Below are 26,319 nucleotides of genomic sequence, written 5' to 3'. Positions count from 1 at the left end.
TTTTACTATAACAGCTATCCCTCTTGAAGAGAATGAGATCATTTCACCAAACTCGGTACACCTATGTATGGGCTCAGACTGGGGTCGCATGAAAAAGGACGTGGCGACTGGCCACTTAATGGCGCTATAAAATGAAGAAAAACAACAACAACACGGAAACGGATATAGCTACGGAAAAGTCACATACGCGTATATCGAAAAACATGGCTGCCATTGGCCAATGAAGTTTGAGCACCTATCAGACAAGGTTAACAGAGGCCGATCGGAAAACGAAACTCGCTGGGCCTGTTTGACTCTAGAGGCCTGTGAGAAATTCGAAAAAATTCAGCAACCGAGGGGCGCCTTCACTTTTCACGTGCGTAAAAGATTGTATATCACGATTTTTCGTACATGCCCATGACATTCATACCATATGGCCTCAAGAACCACCGCTGTCAATCGAATCGTTTATTAAACCTACATTCACAAACTAATCCTAGGTTTTTGGCTCTACCTCAATAACTGTTAAAAAGCTTTAAAACATATATTTCCTTAGTAATTGCCTGTTTTGGCCGTAAATGGTCTTTTCCATCATTGATCTATGTGGTTACAGGCTTGCTAAATAAAACATAATACCTTTTTACGCATGTGCTTAAAGGCCTTAAAGTGCTTGAACCCCGTTAATTGCTCCTTGCAGCTATATTAAAAAAAAAAATTATTTAAGTTTTTCATCTAATATTTATATTTTATTTTAGCTTTATTTTAATTAACAGAAATTATTTTATAAGTTTCAGTTTGTTAATAATAATAACACTGACTAGAATAGAATAGTAAAACAATAATAAAGTGTGTTTTTCTTAGATCTTTAAGTGTGCCGTAAATGTGAGATGAGAAACAGTCAAAAAGAGCCTCCACTTCATTGTGATTGTCTTATTATCCTGTCAATTACATAATGTCCATCTATCATGTTCGCAACTGCTCAGAAAATGGTGCAGTTGATTAAATGGTGCAGAGTGGTTAAACTGGTGGAAATGGATAGACTAATTACAGATTTAACAACTCATCTATTCAGAAATCAACACTTTTTGTCATGTACTGTACAAATTTGAAAAGAACCTGAAATTACTTAAAATAATCTGTAAATGGGGCCTCGTGAATCTGGAAGCATCTTCTCATATCTGTCTCAGTCTACATTGGCGACTGTTCTCGAGGTAGTTATTGATCAAATATCAATTTCCCAATACGAAACAATCACCACCACTCCTTACCCCTGGCCTTTAGAGCTTTCTGGTCAGGAAAACAATTTTCAATAAAAAAAAGAATTAGTGTACACCAGACGGTTATTGAATTGAGATGAAAGTGCAGTGGAATCACTATAAGCAAGGGACAAATCAAAACCAAAGCAAAAGTCAAAGTCAAGCTTTTTTCTGATGTTTCAAGAGTACCGCAAGAATATCCAGATACAACGGAGAGAAGTGAGTGAGGAGAGAGACAAAGGAACTGGAAAAGAAGCAACGTCTCAATGCCATATGCCAATCAATAAATTATTCATGTGGGACTCCCTCTCAATCACTGCACAAACACTCACACACATACCTGAACACTTATCTGGCTACAAAGGGGGGAAAAAGACCTAGATTTATTTTCACACAATACTGACACATTGAGTCACACTCAGAGAGTGACGTCAGAGACTGCTGTGTTCCAGTCCACTTTTAGACACGCACTTGCAAACTTCCCTAAGCACTTCCCCTCGGGGGAATCCCTGCCGCCATTTTGAAGTGCGTTCCACTTCGTGAAGTGGACGAGGGAAGTTTATATGGACAGACCCTCGTTCCCTCGATTTTGACCGAGGGAGCAAGTCTACTTCATATGTACACTTCAGGCAACTATATGTCCCACAATGCAGTACGATTGTGACGTCACCACAGAGCTCGTCTAATCACCACCACAACAAACAACTCTATGATATATGAATTATATATTTATTTTTTAAAACAACCCAAACACACCTATATACATTTGGATGCTGCATTAAACAAATTTAAATAATAAATCAACTCCTCTGCTGATTCCAAGTGATCAAGGGCTTAGGACGTTCCAATTCAGCCCATTGCAGTTTCCGCCAGTAGTGGGCACTCGTGCAACGTAAGCAATGACGTACATCCGAGTGAATGAGATGGAGGGAAGTTAGCGAGTGAAGGGCATGACAATTTTGGACTGGAACGCAGCCCTAGACTGGATGTGCCAGCTTACAAACCACCTCTTACGTCACTATTACACATGATCAGTGAGCACAACCATGAGCAAGTCAACAGTTTACTGAACAACTTTCATATACTGAAACCACACAGAATCATATATGATACATCCATGATTTATCAACTATTTATAGTCATAGCTATAATCAGAACAATGGATTTTTGCTTTGATTTTTATTTTTGATGTTTGATATAACAGATGAAATTAAACATGTCTCGTTCTTGTTTTTTAGTCAGATGGCATTTTCTCAAGCTAACATCTCAGCATATTACAGCAGTTGTTGCTCCGATGAGACTTTGTATATAGAATAGAATAGAATAGAACGTTTTCTTCCTCAAGTGTGTCATAAATGTGATGGGAGAAAATGGCAAGATACAGGCAAAAGGTCATGAGGAGGAGCCTCTACGTCACTGTTATTGGCTAATTATCCTGTCAATTACATAATGCTTGCCTATCATGTTAATTCACAAGTGTTTTTTCATTTAGCTGACATTTTGAAAGTTAATCTCTCAGCATATTGCTAGCTGATTAGCTTGTTAGCTTAGCCTATATACCCGTTTATGCACCTGTTAAATTACACACTTTAAACACATTTATACATTTTTGTTTAATCAATAATTACAAACAACTAGCCCTTGAAAACAGGCAGAGCCAGTTGTTTGACACAGACGGCACAAGCAACATCGACCACATGTGATACAACTAAATTGAGGAAATTGTAACTTTATGCAATTGCATAGTGACTTAATAAGGTGACTACCAATGGGTGTGAAGGCACTGGAGCTCACATTATCTATTTCCTGTGAGATACTGTAATTGAGTTTATTTGACTGTTTTATATGTCTTCACTCACTACAGAAAAATTATGAATAAAACTGTAAAGAAAACAGCTACTTCTCAAAAAATCTTTTGGGGAAGACTGTTGAGTGTTTTGTGACTAATTTTTACAAATGAAACCAAGAGCTTGCATTTATGCCCTTTTATAGCGAGCATGGGTAAGGGAAAAATCAATGAAACAAATGTCCTGACAAATTTATCCTTATTCTCCGTCACTCTACTAGTCTATCAGTGATTTTCTTTTAAAATATTAGGACATTTAAAGTGCCCCTATTATGCTATTTTAAAGTTTCCTAATGTTGTTTTGGAGTCTCCTACAACAGGTTTACATGCATCAAAGGTCAAAAACCTGTTTAATTTCCTCATAATATACATTTGCACATCACCACATTTTCAATGATTCTCAAACGGCTCGTCAGATGAATCAATCTCTCTAAATCCCGCCTTTCCGCTCATTGCCATAACAACGTCAGCTGTCCTGAGGCTTCCTACACCGTAAACTAAACACAGTAACGAACAATGACGTCGTTTTTACCATATCAATGTGAGAGCGCGAGTCCGATGATGAAACACTGGAAGAACTAGTTATTCAACCCGAACCTCCATCGCAAGGACGACTCGAGCAGGACATTTCTCGGTGATACACTACTCAGTTTGAGGTACATTATATGAGATGTTGCAACTGTAATTCCTCACCATCAGCATTAACAAGAGCATGTCCATCAACAAACTGATTAATTTACCGAGTATTTTTCTAATATATTGTGGTGAACACGTGGAAACTGTATCAATAACAGTGCATGTATGCAATGTATATATTAGCCGAGCTCTAGCGTGAATGACTGATGTAACATAAACGTTGGTAAAACGTATTTCCTCAAAGTAGTGAGAATGACAGACAATCTGCATTTATAGACAGGTATAGGTAATAGTGGCCCACAACTGATCAGCAGAAGTATTTCAGTAAGACAGTAATAATGTGAGTTAAACAGTTAGCAGGAGACCTACACAATATAAAACTCAAAACTAAGTATTTTGAACACCATCTTTCAAGAGCAAGCGGTTTGTGAATCCTGCATTGAACTCTGAGATTTGAGAAGCAGTCGTCAGTGAAATAAAGGCAACACAGCAAAAGTTTAAGATTATACTGCAGTGGTATCATGGTAAAGATGAATTTTCACCACTGATTCTTCACATGTTCGTCCTTGGGCAGTGAAAAAAAAAACTGGCTTTACCTACACATTGTAGAACACAGTGTCTTTTTGACATGATGCTATCCAGCATCCACAGGAATCAGCTGATGTTTGAGGTTCAAGTTTTCCCTGGTGTCTGCGTGCGCAATAAGTAGATGGGCAATATGCTAATGTCTCGTCTTGACGTCACAACGAAACGGCTTATGACTAGTTTGAAAAACGATTCATTTCATTGCTTTTTAGAGTCGACTCTTACTTTTGAAAGACAATTAACTTTATATACGGTGCACTTTCAGATTTAAAACTTTGCAGGATGTTTTCATTCACTTAGAGCTATGTTACACACTACATGAAAGGTCATTTTCATAAATTCATAATAGGGGCCCATTAATAGCATATTGAGGAGCAAAAATTGTTGCAAGTTCTCTGTAGCATCAAACTGTCTCACTTTTTGTCCATTTTGCAGAAAATGTCAGTCGCTGAAATTTATTAGTACATTCCTACATGCTAGTAAATAAATATTAATGAAAAATTATGAATGAAGCTTGAATGAATGAAACTGAACCAAAAAAAACAATCAAAAGCAAACGCATGTCCCCTTTAGAAATGTATCCTGTTGACTATAAGTAATGTTGCACCCGCATGTCAACTAACTTACATTAGGGTATTAATTCAGTATTAGTAGATTGTTAGGGGTACGGTTAGGGTTAGTAGAATAATTTGATATACTTGCAGAGTGACTTATAGTCAGTAGAATGTCTGTTTTGAGACCACAAGTTTTAGCAGACATTAAGCAGTCTAATACTCTAATGAGAGTTAGTTGACATGTAACCATTACTTATAGTCAACAGAATGTCTAAAGGGAACCATCAAAATAAAGTGTTACCGGAAGCAGCAGGAAGAAAGGAAAGGAAAAAAGAAAGAATGACGCAGCAGGATTGGAAGAGGGGAAGAGAAAAGCCATTACAGCATCTTAAGAGAAGAAGACTCCCATCTATATTTCATAACACAAAACAGCCCCTAACATCAGACATCAGCAGTGAGGCTGGCACGACTTCAAAACTTGATCCAGAGTTCAACTTCTGCCTACAAGATACATATTGGTATTCAATGAACATAAAGAACAATGGAATGCAATGACCCTTTTGGGCATCGATTGCTTTATGATATTTTACTTGTGATCCAACAAGGACAGTGGCAATGTTCTTACATTGCTCAAGGCCAAGGGATCAATGTTGGGACCTCAGAGAGGAATTACACAACATTTTGGTTAAATAAAGGTGTTTAAATCCATTCTGCAGATTTTTGCCATAATATATTTTGCTGATCAAGCCCTTCATGATTAGTTAATGAGCAAACAGAGTCAAATAATCCAATAATGGACTGTACCAAGTTGCAAGTAGGGGATTTGTAAACAGTGGTGGTCCAAGCATGTGGGCTGGACTGAATAAATGAACAAAGGAATGTGGATTATTGACTGCTAACACATCACTGCTCACATTTTAACAAAAGGTCAAGGGCATGGAATATTTAGAGGATATTTGGCATATCCTGCACTGAAATGTAATGCAGATGGGCACAAGCCCAAGACTTCTCAATGGGTGTGAGAGTGCTCTACACTGTATTTTAAACCCACATTTCAATCACAGTATTGAGTGGAGAGCAAGACAATGCCCAGAGTAAAAGCCCCAATGATGACAACAAGAGCGATCATATTCCACACACACTGTCTTGAATGAATGGATGGCTGTGGGGGGAGGGAGAGAGAAAGAGAGGTACAGCGTGAGAGGAAAGGGAGGGCTGAGGTGAGTGAGTTCAATGAAATCTGTGGATTTTTGTGGTGATACAAGAATATACCGCATATAACCAACCACACAAATGATGATATAATGTTGCATTTGATATACAGTGGGGTCCAACAGTCTGAGTGAAGAGTAGTGCTACTATTTTGATTTTCTTCATTTAATGCAAATGCTTTTATTATATTATCAGCATATAATTGAATTGAAATTTTAGTGCAAACTTAATTTTTGAGCAAACGTACATGAATTTTAAAATGTCTTGGTGTGAATTTGGTATGTGCTTGTATCTTTACAGCATGAACTGCACAAGTTTATTCACATGGTCAAATTTACTTTAATTTGACTTTTGTCATTTTAAACATTTCTTATTTATTTGATGTCATTACTTTTATTTATTAAATATAATTGAAATATATGAAGTAGTGCAGGGCAACAATTAATCGCGATTAATCGCATCCAAAATAAAAGTTTGTGTTTACATAATATATGTGTGTGTACTGTGTATAATTATTTTGTGTATATATATATATATATATATATATATATATATACACACACATGCATGTATATATTTAAGAAAAATGTGTTATCTATATATATATAAAATATTTATATTTATATATAATATAAATTGTGTATAAATATGTGTGTATTTATATATACATAATAATTATACACAGTACACACATATATATAATGTAAACACAAACTTTTATTTTGGATGCGATTAATCGCGATTAATCGTTGCCCAGCACTAGTATAATTTAAAATAGATAAAAAAAAAAAATAATAATCCCAGGTTTTCAACGGCGTTTCAGACTAGTTATCTTAAACGTTTCTCATTTATTATGCCATTATATTAAAAAAAATTATTTTAATATTATATTTACATGTTTTTGTTTATTTTGAGATTTGAATTAGATTTTAAATCCCTGATTTTGAATGCTAGTCTCAGACTGGACTCGACTGTATTTTTCACTGATATAACCTTTAATCAACCCGCACACATTCATTGGTGTGAAAAAGATCCTTTCCACCACGCACCCCCTTGCCAAGGTCATACAAACCAGCTGTACATTTGATAAAATACAGCGAAAAATGGCTGAGGCAGACTTTACACACCAGCACAACCAACAGGGTCAGTGGGACACGGAGGCCGTCTATTCTCAGCCTGTCTGTCTACAGTACAGACCATTAGAGGCCATGATTCTCCATCCATACTACCCAGTTGCTTCCACGTTAAATGTTTAGTGTCCGCAAAGTGGCAAGTTTGAAAGCAGATAGTACTGTGTGATTGGTTCTATATCCATCATTTTTTTGGACTTGAACTTAAAGGAATATTTTGATGGTTACTACAAGATATTTTATACTTTTAAAAAAATGCACTGAACAGTCACACACTTCCTTTAATAGACACGATGTGATGCCATGACAATTTTAGCACAATCTGGCAAAGGTGACAGTAAATAAATTGTGTAATATCACAATTAAATGTGTTGATTAACCATTCCAATTTCAATAAAAGCTTCATGCTGTAATAATTCAAACATTTTTTGATTGTACAGCCAAGCATTTGTACATTAGAGCATCACGTTCACATTCACTCAGTCCAGCAGCACATGTGAATAAGGTCCATTACAGCCGGACCACAGGCGAGCGGGAGATGCAAGAACAATTCCCATGACATTCCCAGTACACCTTGCAAGCCGGCATGTTATAGTGATCTCATCTCTTTCAAAACAGCCTTTTCCGCTGCTGTGACTCTAATTTGAGAGAATCCTCAACCATTGTCTCAAGCGCATTACATCATGCCTGTCTTTGCCTCTCTCTCTCTCCCTCCCTCCTCTCTCTCTTTTCTTTTCTCTCTGTCAGTGTCTTCCATTGATCTATACAGCTTTTCCCTGTATGAGATATGAAAGATTATCATCAGTTCAACAGAACATACTTGCATTCATTCATTAATTCATTCATGCATTCATTCATTCATTGATCTCTGTTACTACAGCAAAACCTCTCACATCTGTTGGAAGTTTCCTGTCACTAAACGGGCATTTCCAAATCACCTTGAGAATGGTGCACAAAGAATATTGCATGTACACATAAGTAAGACACAATGACAGTTGTGTTGTACTGTGCATGCTGTCTTATACTCACTGTTCACTATGCAATATCAATGACAGCTGCAATCTAAGCGCGAGCGCACAGCTGCTCCAATCATCCGATTCACTACAAGGAAGCTTCACTGGCCAAAATCAGCACTGGTCCGGAGAAACCCGCATGAATATCCACCGCTGGCATCCTCAGAAACCTGATACTGTCCCGTATATCGATGACATTTTGATTTCCAGATATGACCATTAGTAATAAAATGGCACGTTAAGGATTCAGCGGCGAGAGCAGCGGTGGTTGGTAGAGACCATTGTTCAAGAAAAGAGGGGGAGTTCGCTTCTGTCTTAAAGTTGCAGCTTTCCAACAAATAGTAGGAGCTCCGGAGCGTTCGTTTCCATATTTACGTAAGCACAATGGTTTGTGTATTTTATTTAACATTTAGGAATACTTAAAAAATTTAGAAAACATCGTCTTATTTATGTTACCCGAATCCACCATGACATAACTCCATAGAAATGACTGATACACATAAAACACCAATGCAAAAACTGCAAAAGTGAATGTTTCAGTGCGTGTTTGCACCAGAGGCTACTGTTGGACAGAAAGCGAAAACCACATAACCAATTGTTGTAAAGATTCTCGATGGCAGAGGCGAAATGATCGGTCGTTCAGTGACTCTTACTGCAGATTACATCGTTAAGTCAGTAGGTGGCGATAAGCGATCACTGTTTATTATGAGTCATTTTTTAATCGTTCGAACTTCGACGATTCATCAAACTAACGACATGCAACTCGGTATGCAGATCCTTATTCATGCCATTGCCACGGATAGCTGAAGCTCAAAATTTACATGGATACACATTTTTTTTTTTTTTTTTTTTTATTTTATAAATGTTATAAAATCCTTAAGTCCTTCTCTAATGGCTGACCAAATATATGACTTTAATAAACTGATACTTTTTTTTCAGAATTCATTGATGAATAAAAAGTTAAAAAGAACAACATTTATTCAAAATAGAAATCTTTTAACAATATAAATCTCTTTTTTTTTCATCAATTTAACACATCCTTGCTGAAAAAAGTATTAATTTTATTTTTTTATTAATAAATTACTGACCCCAAACTTTTGAACGGTAGTGTATATTGTTACAAAAGGTTTCTATTTTAAATAGACAAAAAAAAAAAAAAAAAAAAAACACTTTGGAAGATTTGGTTTGTTTGACTAAAATCCACAGCTGAGACCAAGAACTGGCATTTACGCCTTTGCAGTGAGTACTAGTCACTGTGATTTAAAAATATATATATATATTGACATTAAATTGCATATTGTAGAAAAAAAAATATTTTTGTATGCTTAAAAAAACTGCAAATGTTATAAGTTCTCTGTATAGCAGAGTTAACAATTGTATAACTGCCTTAACAATTTTTGTCCACTTTGCACAAAATGTCATTTGCAGAAATTTATAAGCACACAGTCTCTTGATAAAATGTGGCTCCAGGGAGCACTACACCACAGATCATAAAGCACCAAAGAGTAATGAACAATTAAGCAAAATATGTTAAGGAGTGACTACAGAAGGAAACAGACCTGGTGCAGCTAGAATGTCCCTCCTTTTTTGGACAGATATTCTTTATGGACAGATGTTAGAGACTATAGAGATGCAGTGTGTGCAGTGTCACTCCCGCAGGGAAGACCTTAGGCTGGCGGGCTTGTCGCTGTCCATGGTGCTGCTCCAGTGAGGAGCCAAGCACTGCTGTCCACGGTCATAACAGTGAGCTGAGCCTAAATAAGAGCCGAAAACCAAACATAAACCTGGGCATTTCAGTCATGTTTAAAATAAAAACATGTTTATCCTTTCCTAGTTTAATATGCCAAAACATCTATAAGCCAATCACAAGTAGACTTCTCTAAGAGTGTAAACACTGCGTTTACATGGACTAATAATCCGGATAGTAGCAAAGTGGAATTTGTGCAGTTAAAATTGGCTGATGTAACCTAAGTGAGTAGGATCTTGGATAATGATAACCAATAGCTTTTTAATAGCTATTAATAGCCCATTGCGCAAACATGTCACATTAAGGGAAGTAAAAATGGGTTGTGAAAGCCATTTCATGTTGACTTCAAATGTTCCCTATAGGGACCAAGTGATCATGGTTGTGATGAGCTGAACTCTTGTGGCAAGGGACGAATTCCTTAAAGAGAGAGAGAGAGAGAGAGAGAGAGAGAGAGAGAGAGAGAGAGAGAGAGAGAGAGAGAGAGAGAGAGAGAGAGAGAGAGAGAGAGAGAGAGAGAGAGAGAGAGAGAGAGCTGAGCTGTATCAACAACACTATGTTGTACTTCTCTCTTGAGTCACTGGAAATAAATAGATCACATATCTTTACAAATACTGTAGTAATCCCCTCTTGTAAGGATAATATCATCTCAGGCAGTAACTTGATGTAAATGGCTTCACATTTTTTATATTATATCTGTACATATATTTTGTACAAATAAATAAAAATAAACTGCCTTTGAAAAAAATGTCAGTGATTTGAGTGACTAAAATCCACAGCTGAGGCAGAGAGGGGAAAAAACAAAGTTAGAAGGACGGACAGATATATAGATACGATTTTGTAAGTTTCACAGTAAAGACAATTTATAATGTCACAAAAGATTTCAAAGAATCAGTTTCCACAAAAATATTAAGCAGCACAAATGTTTATAACATTAAAAATACTAAAATATGTCATTAATAATAATGTTTCTTGAGCAGCAAATCAGCATATTAGAATGATTTCTGAAGGATCATGTGACACTGAAGACTGGAGTAATGATGCTGAAAATTCAGCTTTGCCATCAGGAATAAAATAACATTTTTAAATATATTACAATAGAAAACACTTACATTAAACTGTAATAATATTTCACAATATTACTGTTCTTACTGTATTTCTGATCAAATAAATGCAGCCTTGGTGAGTGTACATTCATCAGCAACCTTTTTTTAGGTGCACCTTGCTAGAATGGGGATGGACCCCATTTTGCCTTCAGAACTGCCTTAATTCTTGGTGGCAAAGATTCAACAAGGTGCTGGAAACATTCCACAGAGATTTTGGTCCATATTGAGACATGATAGCATCACATTGCTGCAGATTTGTCGGCTGCACATCCATGACATGAATCTCCTGTTCCACATCCCAAACGTGCTTTACTGGATTGAGATCTGGTGACTGTGGAGGCCATTTGAGTATAGTGAACTCATTGTCATGTTCAAGAATGATGATTTGAGCCTTGTGAGCTTCCTGCTGGAAGTAGCCATCAGAAGATGGTGCACTGTGGTCATAAAGGGATGGACATGGTGAGCAACAATACTCAGGTAGGCTGTGGCATTGAAAAGATGTTCAGTTGGGACGAAGGGGCTCAAAGTGTGCCAAGAAAATATCCCTCAATCCATTACACCACCATCAGGCAGGATGGATCCATGCTTTCATGTTGTTTATGGCAAATTCTGATGCTATCATCTGAATGGCGCAGCAGAAATCGAGACTCATCAGACCAGGCAACGTTTTTCCAATCTCCTATTGTCCAATTTTGGTGTCCCGTGTGAATTCCAGCCTCAGTTTCTCGTTCTTAGCTGACAGGACTGACACCCACACGGTGTGTCTTCTGCTGCTGTAGCTCATCTGCTTCAAGGTTTGACACGTTGTGCATTCAGATATGCTCTTCTGCAGACCTCGGTTGGAACGAGTGCTTATTTGAGGTACTGTTGCCTTTCTATCAGCTCAAACCAGTCTGACCATTCTCCTCTGGCATCAACAAGGAATTTTCACCCACAGAACTGCTGCTCACCGGATATTTTATATTTATATTTTTAAACTCTAAAGATGGTTGTGAGTGAAAATCCCAGTAGATCAGCAATTTCTGAAACACTCAGACCAGCCTATCTGGCACCAACAACCATGCCACGTTCAAAGTTCAAAGTGAGAAAAAATTTAAGTTTTCAGAGTTTTAGTGTCAGTACTACATTAAAATATTATATATAATGTTGAATATAATGTATAATAATGCAATAGGGGAATATCTGTGTAACAAAAGTGGCCTACATTATTTTAAATGCATCTAGTCAGTAACAGAGAAACATATTCGTCTAAAATAACTATTGTCCTGTGCTTTGGGTTTCCAGCACCAAGTCCAAGAATATTTATTTATACGCACAATGTAATATCAAATTTATCAGTTTAATAAACAGTACATTTTTTGTTAACCTTTTATCATATATCTTGGAGTATCGCAATAATATCGTATAGTGAGTTCAGTATTGTGATATGTATCGAATCGTGACATGAGGGTATCATTACACCCCTAGATATTTGTGTTGATGAATAGTTAAACAGGTGTACCTAATAAAGTAGCCGATGAGTGTATAATACATGTCCTTTTGTGATGAAAGAAGTTCATACTGGTTCAAGATGACTTGGATGATTAAAAGGCAGAAGTGTCAAAAAAAATTATCTCTTTAAAACATCCTCCAGTCCTGCCAAAGATATTCAGCCTTTAGAAATGCTGATGCTAAAACAGAAAATCTGAATATTAATAAACATGGAACAGTCGCACATTAGGTCGAGTTTCGCTTGCTTTGAGAGTCTGAATACTGCATCTAGGGGTTTTAAAGATCAAAGTGAATGTGTTTTATCAAGCTTGACATTTACTCCAGCTTTACATGCTCTTTTTAAGGTTTCACATTTGTAGCGGTATCGTGCTGTATCGTCTAATTCCTGCTCAGCTTGAGCAAATTCCTTGCTGATTTCACACCAGTGACTCAGGTTACCGAAACACAAATCGACATATGACTAGTGTGTGAGAGGAGAGAATAGATAAGCTCTTGTGATTTCTGTGAGGTCTGTAAAGGACATCTCCGTGTTTTGAATGCGTGTGTTTGATGCGGCGAAGAGGTGCGGATGAACTAGGCCGGTGTTTGAGAGCTGTTGGAGAGGGATTACGAGACCCTACTTCCTGATAAACCATTGTATCTGTGTCCTCCCAGCGGAGGCCAAGTTATTACATGACTACAACCATGTAAACTCCTCATAAAGCTGTGTAGTAAAGTTGTTTCATCACAGTTATGGATATCATAAGGAACAGGGCAATAAAACTAGCAATTCAGAATTACAACAATAATAATTAGTGAAATAAAAACTAGAGCGTGTCTTATTATTTTCATTTGTGTTAAAGTTTGATGGGTGCTCTATAAGGCTGCTCGAATGAGCTGTTAATAAATTCAGGTGATTTGTTATCTAACACTTTAAACCTGTGTGGAAAGGATTAATTCCACTGTTGCTAATCCAATTTTCTGGATTATACAACATTAATGTAAATCAACACTCACACTCTGCATAATAATCACATATGAAGCATCATGATCTCCTTCAGGGGGCAAATTGGTAATTTAAGATGCTTGTTGAGATTTTTAATATTTTGATGAAAATGGTGGCCAGCAGCTGAACAAACCCCTAAATATTAAACTTCAGTGTGTAACTTGTCCATGCAACAGACATTAAAAATATCTCAAACCATGCAACCTGTTGAGCAGAGGTGTGCTATTGCCATACAAGTTATACATTTCCCTTACAGTTTGAATAGAACATAGATGTGTACACATTTTAGTTTTAACATGTCATGAATTAGACAATCATGTCACATGGCATTTTACAACCTGAACAGAACTTGCCTTGTAATAAAAAGGTAAATTTTTCTAATATTTTAAAAGACTTACTAACATTGACACAATTATATATATATATATATATATATATATATATATATATATATATATATATATATATATATATATATATATACACAGTACTGTGCAAAAGTCTTAGGCATGTTAATATCCCCACCCCAAAAATGTCCCCAAAAATGGTTTTAAGTCAGTTATTTATATCTTTTGCTGTAGTGTGTCAGTAGGAAATATCAGTTTACATTTCCAAACAATCTTTTTGCCATTAATTGTAATAATCCAGTGAGATTTCTGTATGCACAAAGAGTCTGACAACAGCCGGTATGATCTGATCTCACCATCATCGAGTCCGTCTGTGATTACATGAAGAAACAGAAAAAACTGAGACAGACTAAATCCAGAAGAACTGCGGGAACATCTCCGAGATGCTTGAAGAAAGTCATGCCTAAGACTTTTGCACAGTACTGTATATCATAGGAAATCATAGGAAAGATATATTCAAATCATTATATGTTCGAAGTGCTTTGTATTGTTTTTCTAATAGATCTGGAAAAATTAAATATTATTGAACCAAAATTGTAAGTACGCTAAAAATGTGTTTAGGCTGTGAAAGACACAGAATTAGCTGAGTAAATGGTTCACTCATAACGCACAAAAAGTGACTCACTGGTTTAATGATGTTGCCTACAGAAAGAGCCATTAAACAAATAAGCAAATGAATCTTTTTGGTCAACAGATTCAGAATGAAAAGATTTAAAAGAGACTGGGATGAATCAAAGTCCCCACCACTAGTGCTGAAAGCCGTACATATTGAATTTAATCGTCTGCTGCTGCATACAGAACTCAGAAATAATCATTGTCCCTAAATCATAGAACAAACTTCCCATCATCCCAACATACAATCTTCAAAAAATGTCTGAAATCACACCTCTTCTGAAAGGATTTGACTAACTAACTAGTGTTTACACTTAACACTAATATTGTATTTGAAAGACAATCTGGATAAAAGTTTCTGCTAAATTAATAAATGTAAATGCTAAAAACCACCTCAAGAACAAATCAGCACTGGATCTGGATGTGATTGTTGCCAGGGTGTTTAAATGTACAAATAAACAATAGTACAGCTTTCATTCTCGATTAAAGAGTATCAATGCAGAAAATACCCTTTCCCATCTTCACTCACACAAGACTCGAATCACAATAGAACAGCATTAGATCTAACAAATCTCTTTGACTATAAGCGTTTAGAAACAACAAGCATCCAGCGATATAAAAAAGTTCTATTGTGCATTTGTTACCTTAAAGTTCCATCTAATTTATTCCAAAAAAAGGGGGTCTGGTCATAAAGGGTTTGGTCTTGAAATATGTGCTGGAAACTAATGGACGCTTATCTCTACTTCTAATTAGCAGCTCCTACCAACATGAACATTTACATATCAAACACAGAAAGGCTGCTCATGTATTTCCACCTGTGTTTTTTCTTCATTTTTGTAGGGCTTAGTTGCCAAAGCACTGGTGGGCTTCCCTAACTCCAGTAAAGAGACAGAAAATGAGAGCAAACTCAAACCATACGGGGAATTCAAACAGATTGGCCCCTTGCAGCTGGGAGCTAACTGGACTGTGGTGTGTGACAAAAGACACTGGCTTCAGACCGGATGGGGATCCCAGTTCTCCAAGGCTGTTAACTAGCTCTGTTCTCTCTGTTTGGTAACCACACACTTACCTTTTGTTGAAGAAAATGATTGAGCTTTCTAAAAAACAACAAACAAACAAAAAAATAGAAATGTGCTCAGAGTGTGCCACCCATGTAGTTAAAGAGAAAAAACATATGTCATCATTTACTCACCCTGAGTAATCAAAACTAGGTTTAAAGTAATAGGTTTTTTCTAATCAAAACTCATACGAGTTTCTTTTTTCTGTTGAATACAAAAGAAGATATTTTGAAGAATGTTGGTAACCAAACAGTTTCTGGTGTGTTTTTTTTTTTTTCATACTATGGAAGTCAGCGGGGACCAGCAACTGTTTGGTTACCAACATGCTTCAAAATATCTTTTGTATTCAACAGAAGAAAGAAACTCATACAAGTTCAGAATGACACGAGGGTTAGTAAATAATGACAGAATTTTCATTTGTCCACGATGGGAAATTTATTCCCTATCGAAACGTACCAAGTACCAAGATTCAGGTCGCATCTAAGCTTGCATGCATACCATGAAGTATTTGCAGATTATAAGAAAGTCTACTTATATTGGCATCCCTTTATCTTTTTAAACTGAAACAAATCACAAACTCCACACCTTAGTGCAAGGGGTTGTGTGTAATAGTAGGCCACATTCCATGCATGGACGCACATTTCAGAACTTCACTGGAAATTGACAAGTGTGATACTATTAAAAACAGATACAAATTAGGATGCAGTTAAAGTGTGTAGCATTCAGCTTGTCATGTGATCTAATCGTGACCACCACCCCGAGGGATGGCCACCCATAAAGAGAATAAAACTACTTTTTCTAGGCCACTGACATGACCATGTGAGTCTCATCATTTAAAATGGTCAAATTTACTAAATAAATTTTTCTGCGAAAAAATTTAAGTGGAAAAATACTTTAAAATATAAAAGATGCCAGATTGTTTCAGTTCCTCTCTAGAACACTGCGAACACAATATTCGTATTTGTCCTCCCACCATGTTATTTGGTAAACTAAACTTTAAAAGTCTCCTCCAAATCTGAGACAGGACTCAATAAACAAAATGGTCACTAAAGCACTAAAGCTTTCAAGTGACAATGCATCAGGCCTTCCAAACGTCTAAATTCAAAGACTGCTAGTCACTAGCCTTGAAACAAACCCGCCTCTATCTATTTCACAATACTTGTGACATGAATAAAACATTCCACATCTTGAGTGTCCAGATATGATGTATATCTTCAATCTGTGCAAGGTGTTTTTTTGCAGCAGAACCTCTGGGGATTTTGCTTGAAAGAAGCACCGTTTTGGTGATATCAATCTGCAGACAGATAAGGTGTTTGGATGTAGAGAGATGTATGCCGTAAATACGTTTTTTACATTTTTTTATTACCAAAGAGATGGCTAAACCCTGCAAGACCTGAGAAATGATGTCTCTTGTGAAGACACACCTCAGAACACTCAGATACACTACAGACAGGATTAACTTTAATCAGAGATAAAATGCTGCATATCTTTTCACGCTGAAGGCAATCCTAGATTAGTTCATCATTGTGTTTATCCATCTTGGCGTGATGAGAATGTAAATGAGAAGATGCCCTGCTTATTGCTAAGAGTCCACTTGCAAGTACGGCTATCGTACTCTTATAGCACAGCTTGCTAAGGCATATTTTTTTAAATCCCTAACCTTAAGCATTAAACATGGCTCATAGTTAGTTCCAAACATTTGTGCTATGGAGATGGGGGATATCTCAAATCAAATCATGCAGGTTGTTGAGGAGAGTTATGCTATTTTTCTAAGCAATTATGGATGATAAAACAGATGAAAAAAAAAAATTGTACTCGCATTGAAGATGGGACCAATAGCATATACGGATGGATGGATGGATGGATGGATGGATGGATGGATGGATGGATGGATGGATGGATGGATGGATGGATGGATGGATGGATGGATGGATGGATGGATGGATGGATGGATGGATGGATGGATGGATGGATGGATGGATGGATGGATGGATGGTAAACACAGCTTAGAAACTACATAGCTACACACGTAGTCCATGAAGTCACGTAGTCCATGATGGACAGATCATTAACACAGCTGGTCCATGTGGTAATTAGGTTGGGCAGGAAATCCAAAGTGTGAGATCATTACGAGAGGGTAAAGGACTGCAAAAAGGTGACGTGCAAACTCTGCAGGCAAATCATTCATCGACCTCAAACTTGGCCTTTAAAACATGTAAGTAGTAGCCTAACGTTAGCCACTTTACATGGCCAATCGCTCTAACGTTAACCTATAAATGTTCACTATTATTAGGTGCTTATACAAGTGTGAAATGAGTACCACGCTTACTTTTAATTAATTTAAAAATATGTTTAAAAATGTAGTAGCCATATTATTTTGGAATATAAAAACATTCTGAGTAAGGATTGAATAGTGTTCCAAAAAACATGCATGTCCTTGAGGCATTCACAGCTCCCTTGAAATGAAGAGAAAGGACATGTGAGTGGAATTAAGGGGTGATTCTTGACCTGCTTTATGCAGAATAAACTCCTGTTACATGCTGATTGGCCATGTAGGGTCTCAGTTGCCAAGCAACCATCCAGCGGTGGCTGAAGCTCGCTGACAGGCAGCTGCTAATGGCCGTTCCGCCCTGAGTGGTGGGTTTAGGGCAATGCGCAACACAACATAGGCGGACTTCTGATGCCCAACACGTAACACACATGCATGAGGGGACCTGACGCCTGTGGAGCAAACCCTACATTCACTCCATGTCTCAGGGGTGTATCAGCGCTGAGATATTTACTCACAGAAAGCTACAACTGCATCCATACACAGCTTGCGTCAAGCCGACAGGGGTAATGAAGCTTGAAAACATGAAATGATTTTGACACAAGCTTTAGTGCCAATTATATCAAAATTAAGTCTGAAAGGAAAATATATTTATTCAATTCCTGGAACACTTACAAGAAAAGAACCATGATATTGTTTTTTTGACGTGCCGTGGTAATAGGATCTTTTTTTAGGCACGCACAATGGCACCATCATGGTAATTTGGACATGCAGTATGGTATCCCAATTCTTCTTTGGAAAAGTATCATGGTAATATTAATTATTTTTATGTAATATACTAACCCTAACCCTAATATCATATCTGTTAAGGGTAAATGGTTTTATCATCTGAATTTTTTTAAAATCTATTTAAAAGGATCATGTGACACTGAAGACTGGAGTAATGATGCTGAAAATTCAGCTTTTTGTTATTTTAAATCATAATAATATTTTTACAATATTAGTTTTTACTGTATTTCTTTATCACATCAATGCAGCCTTGCAGACTCTTTTCAAAAATCTTTCTGACCCCAAACCTTTGAACTTGAACGGCACTAATTTATCAACTTTCACAATTAGAAAGCATGAAATAGGTGAAGTCTGCAATCACAGAGTGATTGTTTGTCATGGTTATTTTGTGAGATACATTTTTTGCACTCAATCCCATTCAACAGAAGCAATCACAGAAACATCACACTTGAAAAACTCATATCCTAAGAGCAACAGGATCTAGATCGATTCACCATGGATGATCACACAATCCGGTAACGCCACTGTTGGTGCTAAAACTAAAACTTCAGCTAACTTAGTCCAAAATCTTTCTAAATAAGCTTGTTTGGAGACTAGTGTAGGAGACTGCTGTGATGTAATTACATGAGGTGCTCTGAGAAGAAACTACTTTGCTCTCCACCTCTCATTTCATTGATAAATCCGAGACGTGATGGGGTGGGGGAGAGAGCGCGAGAAAGATATGTGCTTATCCATAATAACTAATAAATGCATAATACAAAATAAAACGTAATTTTGTGTCAAAAACTTGGACATAATTGGTCGTTTTTATCCTATTGTGTAATACATTTATTTGCTTGAGTGTCGTTGGTTTTGTTTCTGTAGGCTGTAAAAACCTTTGAAATAACTGAAATCATTTGGCGAAGTGACATGGAACTGTAATGCGGTCAAGACCTGCCTGAAACTACTTTAGCCATGCATTTACCTGGTAATAATAGCACACCTGTGTGTGTGTGTGTGTGTGTGTGTGTGTGTTTGTGTGTGTGTGCGCTGAACTGGTGGCCCTTTTTGCCCCAAGATTTGGTTTATTTTTGACACACTGCCTCTGAGACATTGAGCTATGGTGCTTAAATTGGTGATGCATGTTCGATTCTGGTTTGCATTATTTCAAAACCCTCCACCTTCTAGCCATCATTTTCTGTCTATCTTCAACAGCTATCAATAAAAGTAGCAACAAGGGCAAAACAAGCATCTCAAGTGTGTAGACACACTAAAACTATGTCTTCGCACTAAATATAGTGCTCACACACACACTACATCTGCCAAAGACACACACAGATTAGCTCAGAAAACCTCCGTCTAGTCGGCTCTAGTCAGGTATCCTTAGAGACTCACAGTTTGGCAGTAGAGAAGGAAGTCTGGCCAAAAGAGCATCACATCGGACTGGAGTGAAGTACCTGACTGAGCAGAACAGCAGAATTAATCTCTGTTCAAGGAGAAAAAGGAGAGAGAGATAGAGCAGTTTCAATTTAATGGAAATCGTGAGCTTCCTCTAAAGGTCTCTTAATGCTTCCTACATGTGACAGTTGATTTATCACTCCTTATGAGAGTTTGATGGTGGCAGTGTCATAAGGGCTGAGGCCTCAATATCAATGAGTCATGCTTTCAAAATCTCTGCCACTTTGCTCTGAACAGGAATTGATTTTGTGGGATATATGTTCTTAGATTGATCAGTCTTCAATATTTTCATATGATAAACGGTTCTTAAAGGGACAGTTCATCCAAAATTGAACATTCATTTACTCACCCTCATGTTGTTCCTGATTTTCTTTCTTCTGTGCTTTCAAAAATCAACATAAAAAACATCTCATAAACATAGCCTGTTTGATTTGTACGCTGCCCTTGAAGTTTTCAGAAATTGTTTTAATCTGTTATACATGAGAATAAAATTCTTCCCCTTCTCCCGTAGCTTTCAAATCACATTTGTGCATGTGTTCAATTTAAAAATGGTTCATCAAGACACATTGTGTCAGCTTTTGCGTCTATGAGACACAAAAAGCAATGAGGTTTGACATGGCCTATTTTTATTGCAGCATATTTATGTAATGCATATCCAGGCATAGATATAATGTGGCATATTTGAACTAAACACAAGCGCCCATTATTAAAAGCTACAGTGGACGGGAAGAATTTCAGATTTTCGGTTACATAAACAAAGCTTTCATATGGCTTCAGAAGACTTGGAACATAGTGCACAAGTTGTATGGACTACCTGGTTAATGATATTTCATTGAACTTTTTTGACATTTTTGCGATTCATAAACCAGTGTTGTAGTTGAGACCAGGCTGAGATCTAAGTAGGTTGAGTCCGAGTCAAAGAGGGATGAGTCGAAGAGTAGATTATATACAAGAGATAGCACAGACAACAAAACGTAAACGCAATGTTGTAGTACTCAGGATCGGACTTGTCCTTGATTCAGGGTCAAGACCAAGAGCATGAGATGGACTTGAGACCGAATCCAGTCTTGAGTACCTTGACACTGCCGGCAACCCCAGTCTTCTTTATGGAGAAGAGCACTCTGGACATTCTTCAAAATATCTTCTTCCACAGAAGACAGAAAGTCATAATTGGAATGGCATGAGGGTGAGTAAATAATGATTGTTTGACTTAATTATCACCTTAAGACAGGCAAAGGGGAATCTATTCACAGAGAATTATCATTTGTGAATTAACATCACTGACTAATCTACATAAAAGTGGGTGTGCCTTAGCAGATGTTTGTTTCCCATTTTATAGACAAAATAATAATGAGAAAGAGAAAAGAGAAAGGAAAAGGCCAAGTCTACAGAAACACATTAACTTCCCATCTAATTGTGAATTGGCCCCTATATACCCAACCTGTTCAGGCCCAATTCAACCTTAACATCAAAGGTTATCTGGCACTGGCTTGGAAATCCTGGGAGAATTCCAATGGCAGAAGGGGATTAATAATTCAGAAATCATTCGGGTGAGGAAACAGAAAGGTCCTGGGAGATTTGACACAAAGTTCATACACAACAGAGAAGGAGGGTAGAATGAATGGATGAACATGAGTCTCCAGATGGAGGGAATACCAAGTGTTGGCTAAAAATTAGGTGTGTTGGGCTCTTGTATGGGGTAGGGTCGGAGTAAGAAGGAGGTAATCTCATCGCAAGATATGGTATGAATGTCCAAAGGGACTGATGAGAGTGCACCGCTTGGAGCGGAGATAGATGAGGTCATTCCAAAGAGCGCATGATGGCTTTTCCTGCAATAATTTCAGACAGAAGCAGGAATGGGATCTTTAAGAAGGTTTCAAAGTGGTTAATACAAATAAAAATGTCTTGGTGTGAAGAACCATAAAGACAAATTGCCATAAATGATCTTCCAAGTTGGTAAAAATGATGCTTTGATGTAATAAACCATGGCTAGATGAACGGATCCACAGATAGTAGACCCACAGGTAAACTAACAGAATAACGGATGCTCCAACAAGGAACATCAAGGCACCATCACACATCAAGAGAAGCGGCAGTATACCTGTACACCTCTTAAAAGTCAAAACCTTTGCTTACAACAACGCAAGCTAATTTGAACTGTGCTTCGAGAAAACACTGTGTCCTGAGTAACCCGGTCTCAAAATCGGGCCTCCATCGACAAACAGTTAAGTTATACTAAGTACACACAAACAACATTAAAGGTGACTTATTATGCCCCTTTTCACAAGATGTAATAATAAATCTATGGTGTCCCTAGAATGTGTCTGTGAAATTTCAGCTAAAAATACCCCCCAGGTAATTTATTATAGCTTGTCAAAGTTGCCCCATTTTGGGTGTGAGCAAAAATGCTCTGTTTTTGTGTGTGCCCCTTTAAATGCAAATGAGCTGCTGCGCCTCTGTTAAGAAGACGGCCATCACAAGCTTCAGATACGATAACAAAACAAGCAAATAATCTCAGAAATAACCGCCTTTGGTCACATGCCTAGAGCCGCTACAGTGACCTGACCTGACGCCGCTCATGAACAGAATACTTTGTCTCTGTTCTCTAGTATTTGCTGTTGTTTGATAAAAAAAAAAAAAAGTAAATACAAAAATCTGACTGTCTGCTTGAAAGCATGTAAATACTGTTTGACTTACTTTCTCCTCTGTGACAAGCATACAAATCGGTCTGAACAGACAAATTGCATCCAAAATTCGTAGAGAATTGTTGTGCCGAACATACACATTGGTGTGACCAGGCCTTAAGTGCAAAGTTAAAATTTTCTAATTTAAAGCTTTATTTTATGCTAAGCTACCAGGCTAATGGTGTATGTATGCTATGCTAATACACTAACTAAAACACACATTACCATTCATTATAACAGTTCAAACTATGCATCATAACGTTATTTTGTAGGAATTATAATCAGGCAATAAAGACAGTACCCATTACAAGTTCTTAGAGCCAATTGCTTGAGGTCCTAATGGAGACTCGATTTCGAGGTAGGATTTCTCACGACACCGGATTAGGCTTTTTAGATTGAAGACGTTGAGAATTTAGTAATTTAATTTGAGTAATTTTAGAGAATTTAGTCCCTGAGGGACAGCAAAAGAGCAAACAGATGCTGCGACTCAGTGAATGTGTGCAATCAGCTAGAATTAGGACGTGTCACGTAGAGGTGTCAACTGTAAATACATGACTGGTCTGACAACAATTGTGATTGTTACCGAAAGTGTATTTATTCTATATAAATTTTACATTGACCTCAAAAGTGTGAATGACAACTGAACCACAACAGAGCTCCACTGTTGCACTCAATCATAAATGGTTCAGTGATAGTATCAGAGGTTAATACCATTGTGCTTTTAAACACCATAGTGCCTAATTATTTTCATACTCACCAGATATTTCCATTGTAATGCAAGGTACTTCAAAGAATACACTGGAAATCACTGTATGGTATTATCATCATATTTTTATAACATGGATAGAAGATATTTACCCGGTCCAATTACAATCGTGGAGCCATGGTACAGTAATGGTATTACATAGTGCTATGGTACTTGAAATATACTACGGTACTAAAATTCATACACTTAAATGGTACTAAGGTACTTTCAAAAATACCATGTATACTACCATGGTAGTATGGTTCATTTAGTTCATTCTTAGTCGGTGAATTATGTGAAGTTACAAAACAGGTAGGCTAATTATGCCATGTCTATGACGAGACACAATAATACCATGGTATTAATAAATAAATAAAATACCAAGACACTTTAAAGAATACTATTACCATGATACATCTCCTTAGGTACAGTTAGGTACTTCCCTGTAGGCCAATTATTTGAATAATCTTAGATGAATTACACTTCAAAAAAACTACAATGATACTACCAAGGTTCAAATAATATCATGGAATTAACAAAAACCTTGATAAATACACTTACAAAAAAGTACCAAGAAACTTCTAAGAATACAATGATATTAGCATGGCACATGTCCTCAAATACCATGATAATAAATTGTTTTTAAAATGTATACTATGGTATTTCCATGGCAGATGGCACTGTTTCCTTTTGGTATTATTTGTAGGTTCATTATTTTAAGTATCTTGAATTACAACTACAAAAAAGAACCATAGCTACCAATGTACTTTAAATAATACCATGCTCTTACCAAATAACATTGAAAATTACACTTACAAAAACGTACCAAAACACTTATGAAAAGAATACCATGGTATTACCCTGGCACATATTCTCGAAATAAAGTAACATAATATGATGCTTTCACGATTTATATTATAGCATTACCATTGCACCATCAAAAAACATGGTACCATGGTACCTTTTGGTATTTTTTTGTAGGTTAATTATTTGAAATATCTTAGATGTATTAAACTTACAAAAAGTACCATGGTATTACCAAGGTAATTCATATAATACAACGATTTTACCAAAAACATTGATAATTAACACTTACAAAAAAGTACCAAGACAATTAGCATGGTATTTAAAAAAAAGGTACTTAGGTACTTAATGGGAAGAATACCATAGTATAACCACAGTAGGATAGCAGTATTTCAAAGAATGGTACATGTACAAAATCGTTCTCTCTCATGGCTGGAAGTGGATTGCAGCCTAGATTTCTACTGAGGTCTTCCCCACTCTCATCAATGATGACTCACCAAAGTCTTGTTTTCCCCCCCCATTCCGCTCACAGATACAGCTCTACGTATGGTGCTGGTCTCGACATACTGCAACCATGACAACACATCTTTTCAAATAAAGCCTCCAAGGACAGAAGTGCTAAAAAAAGGAATAAAACAAAGTTATCGCTGTAATAAAGATCTGTGTATCCTGTGGCTTAATGTACCGTTACGATTACTTATTTGCTTAGTCAACGCACAGAGTAACGCTCACACCCTTGTGATTTTAAGCGCTGAGCCACTGAGCTGATGGATTAGGTTTCGTGACGGAGAAAACGTTTTTTTGTGGCTTTTTATGTAGCTACGTTACACATGGCTCCCATCCTTTGCTGTAACTCATCTTATGCCCTCTATTAGAACAGATTCGACCAGGCAGAGAAAAACAACACCACTCATCATACAAGCCCACCGGCGAGACCATTCAGATGAAAAATACAATTAGAGAAAGAGGGGACAGCGTTCACATCCATTCAGGACAGTCTCAAGCTAACGTTCACACATTAAAGCAGAGCTGGAGGGCTGAACACGGTTTAGGATACACCGCAGAGTGATGAAGGCCAAAACTTCTTTGTGAATGTCTGGTGAGAGAGGTTACAGAGATCGTCTTCATAAAAACCTAACCTTAAAAAAGAAAAAGAAAGTGTAGGATATTGCCACCTGGATGATGCGACGACAGCTACAGTACAATGGCGCCAGTACGCTCACCACACACCAGCTATAGGTGGAGAGGAGAGAGAGTGATGGAGACAATTCAATGGATGGGGATTATTAGGAGGCCATGATTGGTAAGGGACAATGGAGGGAATTTGGCAAGGAACCAGGGTTACAGCCCTACTCTTTACGAAAAGAGCCATGGGATTTTTAATGACCACGGAAGGGTCAAATAGCTAAAGCCACTCCCTCTGCCCGGAGGTCCTGAGGATAAGGGCCAATCTCATTTCTCTGTCTTACCCCTTCCCCTACCCCTTTGTCTGCGTCTTCCCCTTGCCCCTCGATACCGAGTGAAGGGGGGTAGGGGGAAGAACGTTTCTCTAAGAAATGAGACACCACTCGATTACCGTTTGCGTCATCTTCCCTTTCCGCTAGCTGGCTGCTACATCAACAGAGGCGATACGCGTTGACATAAACAAACGAAGATGCCGTCGTCTCGGGTTGTGATATCGATTGCCTGGTCTCTCTTTATCTTTGCACGCTTGTGTGCCATCAGTCAAAGACATTGTTTCATTGTATTTAACGGCGGCGCCGGCGACACCATATAAGCAAAACATTGGCAAATAGCGCATAGCTGCTAGCTAGCGGTTAACTAGCGATTCAAAACAAAAACATTACAATTAAAACCGCTTGAACATTTTATTAAAAGTATCATAAAACACGAGTGTCATTAAACTGCTGAAAATACTTACATTTATGCGACTCACTTCTGGGAAATTCCTACCCCTCTCTTTCAAGTGTGGTCCTC

General features: G+C 37.3%; 1 protein-coding gene across 11 annotated transcripts in view; it reads right to left on the bottom strand.

Annotated features, from left to right (window-relative positions):
• ppfia2 (PTPRF interacting protein alpha 2) overlaps positions 1-26,319 on the bottom strand; it is a 199,689-nt gene that overhangs the window by 155,247 nt on the left and 18,123 nt on the right. For 3 of the 11 annotated variants that reach the window (XM_079870217.1, XM_079870219.1, XM_079870218.1), the window contains exon 3: positions 9,771-9,965. The exons of 1 other annotated variant lie outside the window; for it this stretch is intronic. The gene's annotated coding sequence lies outside the window, so the exon portion shown is untranslated. Of the gene's footprint in view, positions 1-8,227; positions 8,480-9,770; positions 9,966-26,319 lie in introns of those variants that run through there. 7 more of the 11 variants (XM_079870223.1, XM_079870222.1, XM_079870212.1 and 4 more) reach the window with 3 other exon arrangements.

Source organism: Squalius cephalus, assembly GCF_949319135.1.
Source record: "Squalius cephalus genome assembly, chromosome: 4".
NCBI classification, from domain to species: Eukaryota; Metazoa; Chordata; class Actinopteri; order Cypriniformes; family Leuciscidae; genus Squalius; species Squalius cephalus.
The sequence above is the reverse complement of the archived record's forward strand: the minus strand, read 5'-3'. Positions and strand labels throughout refer to the sequence as shown.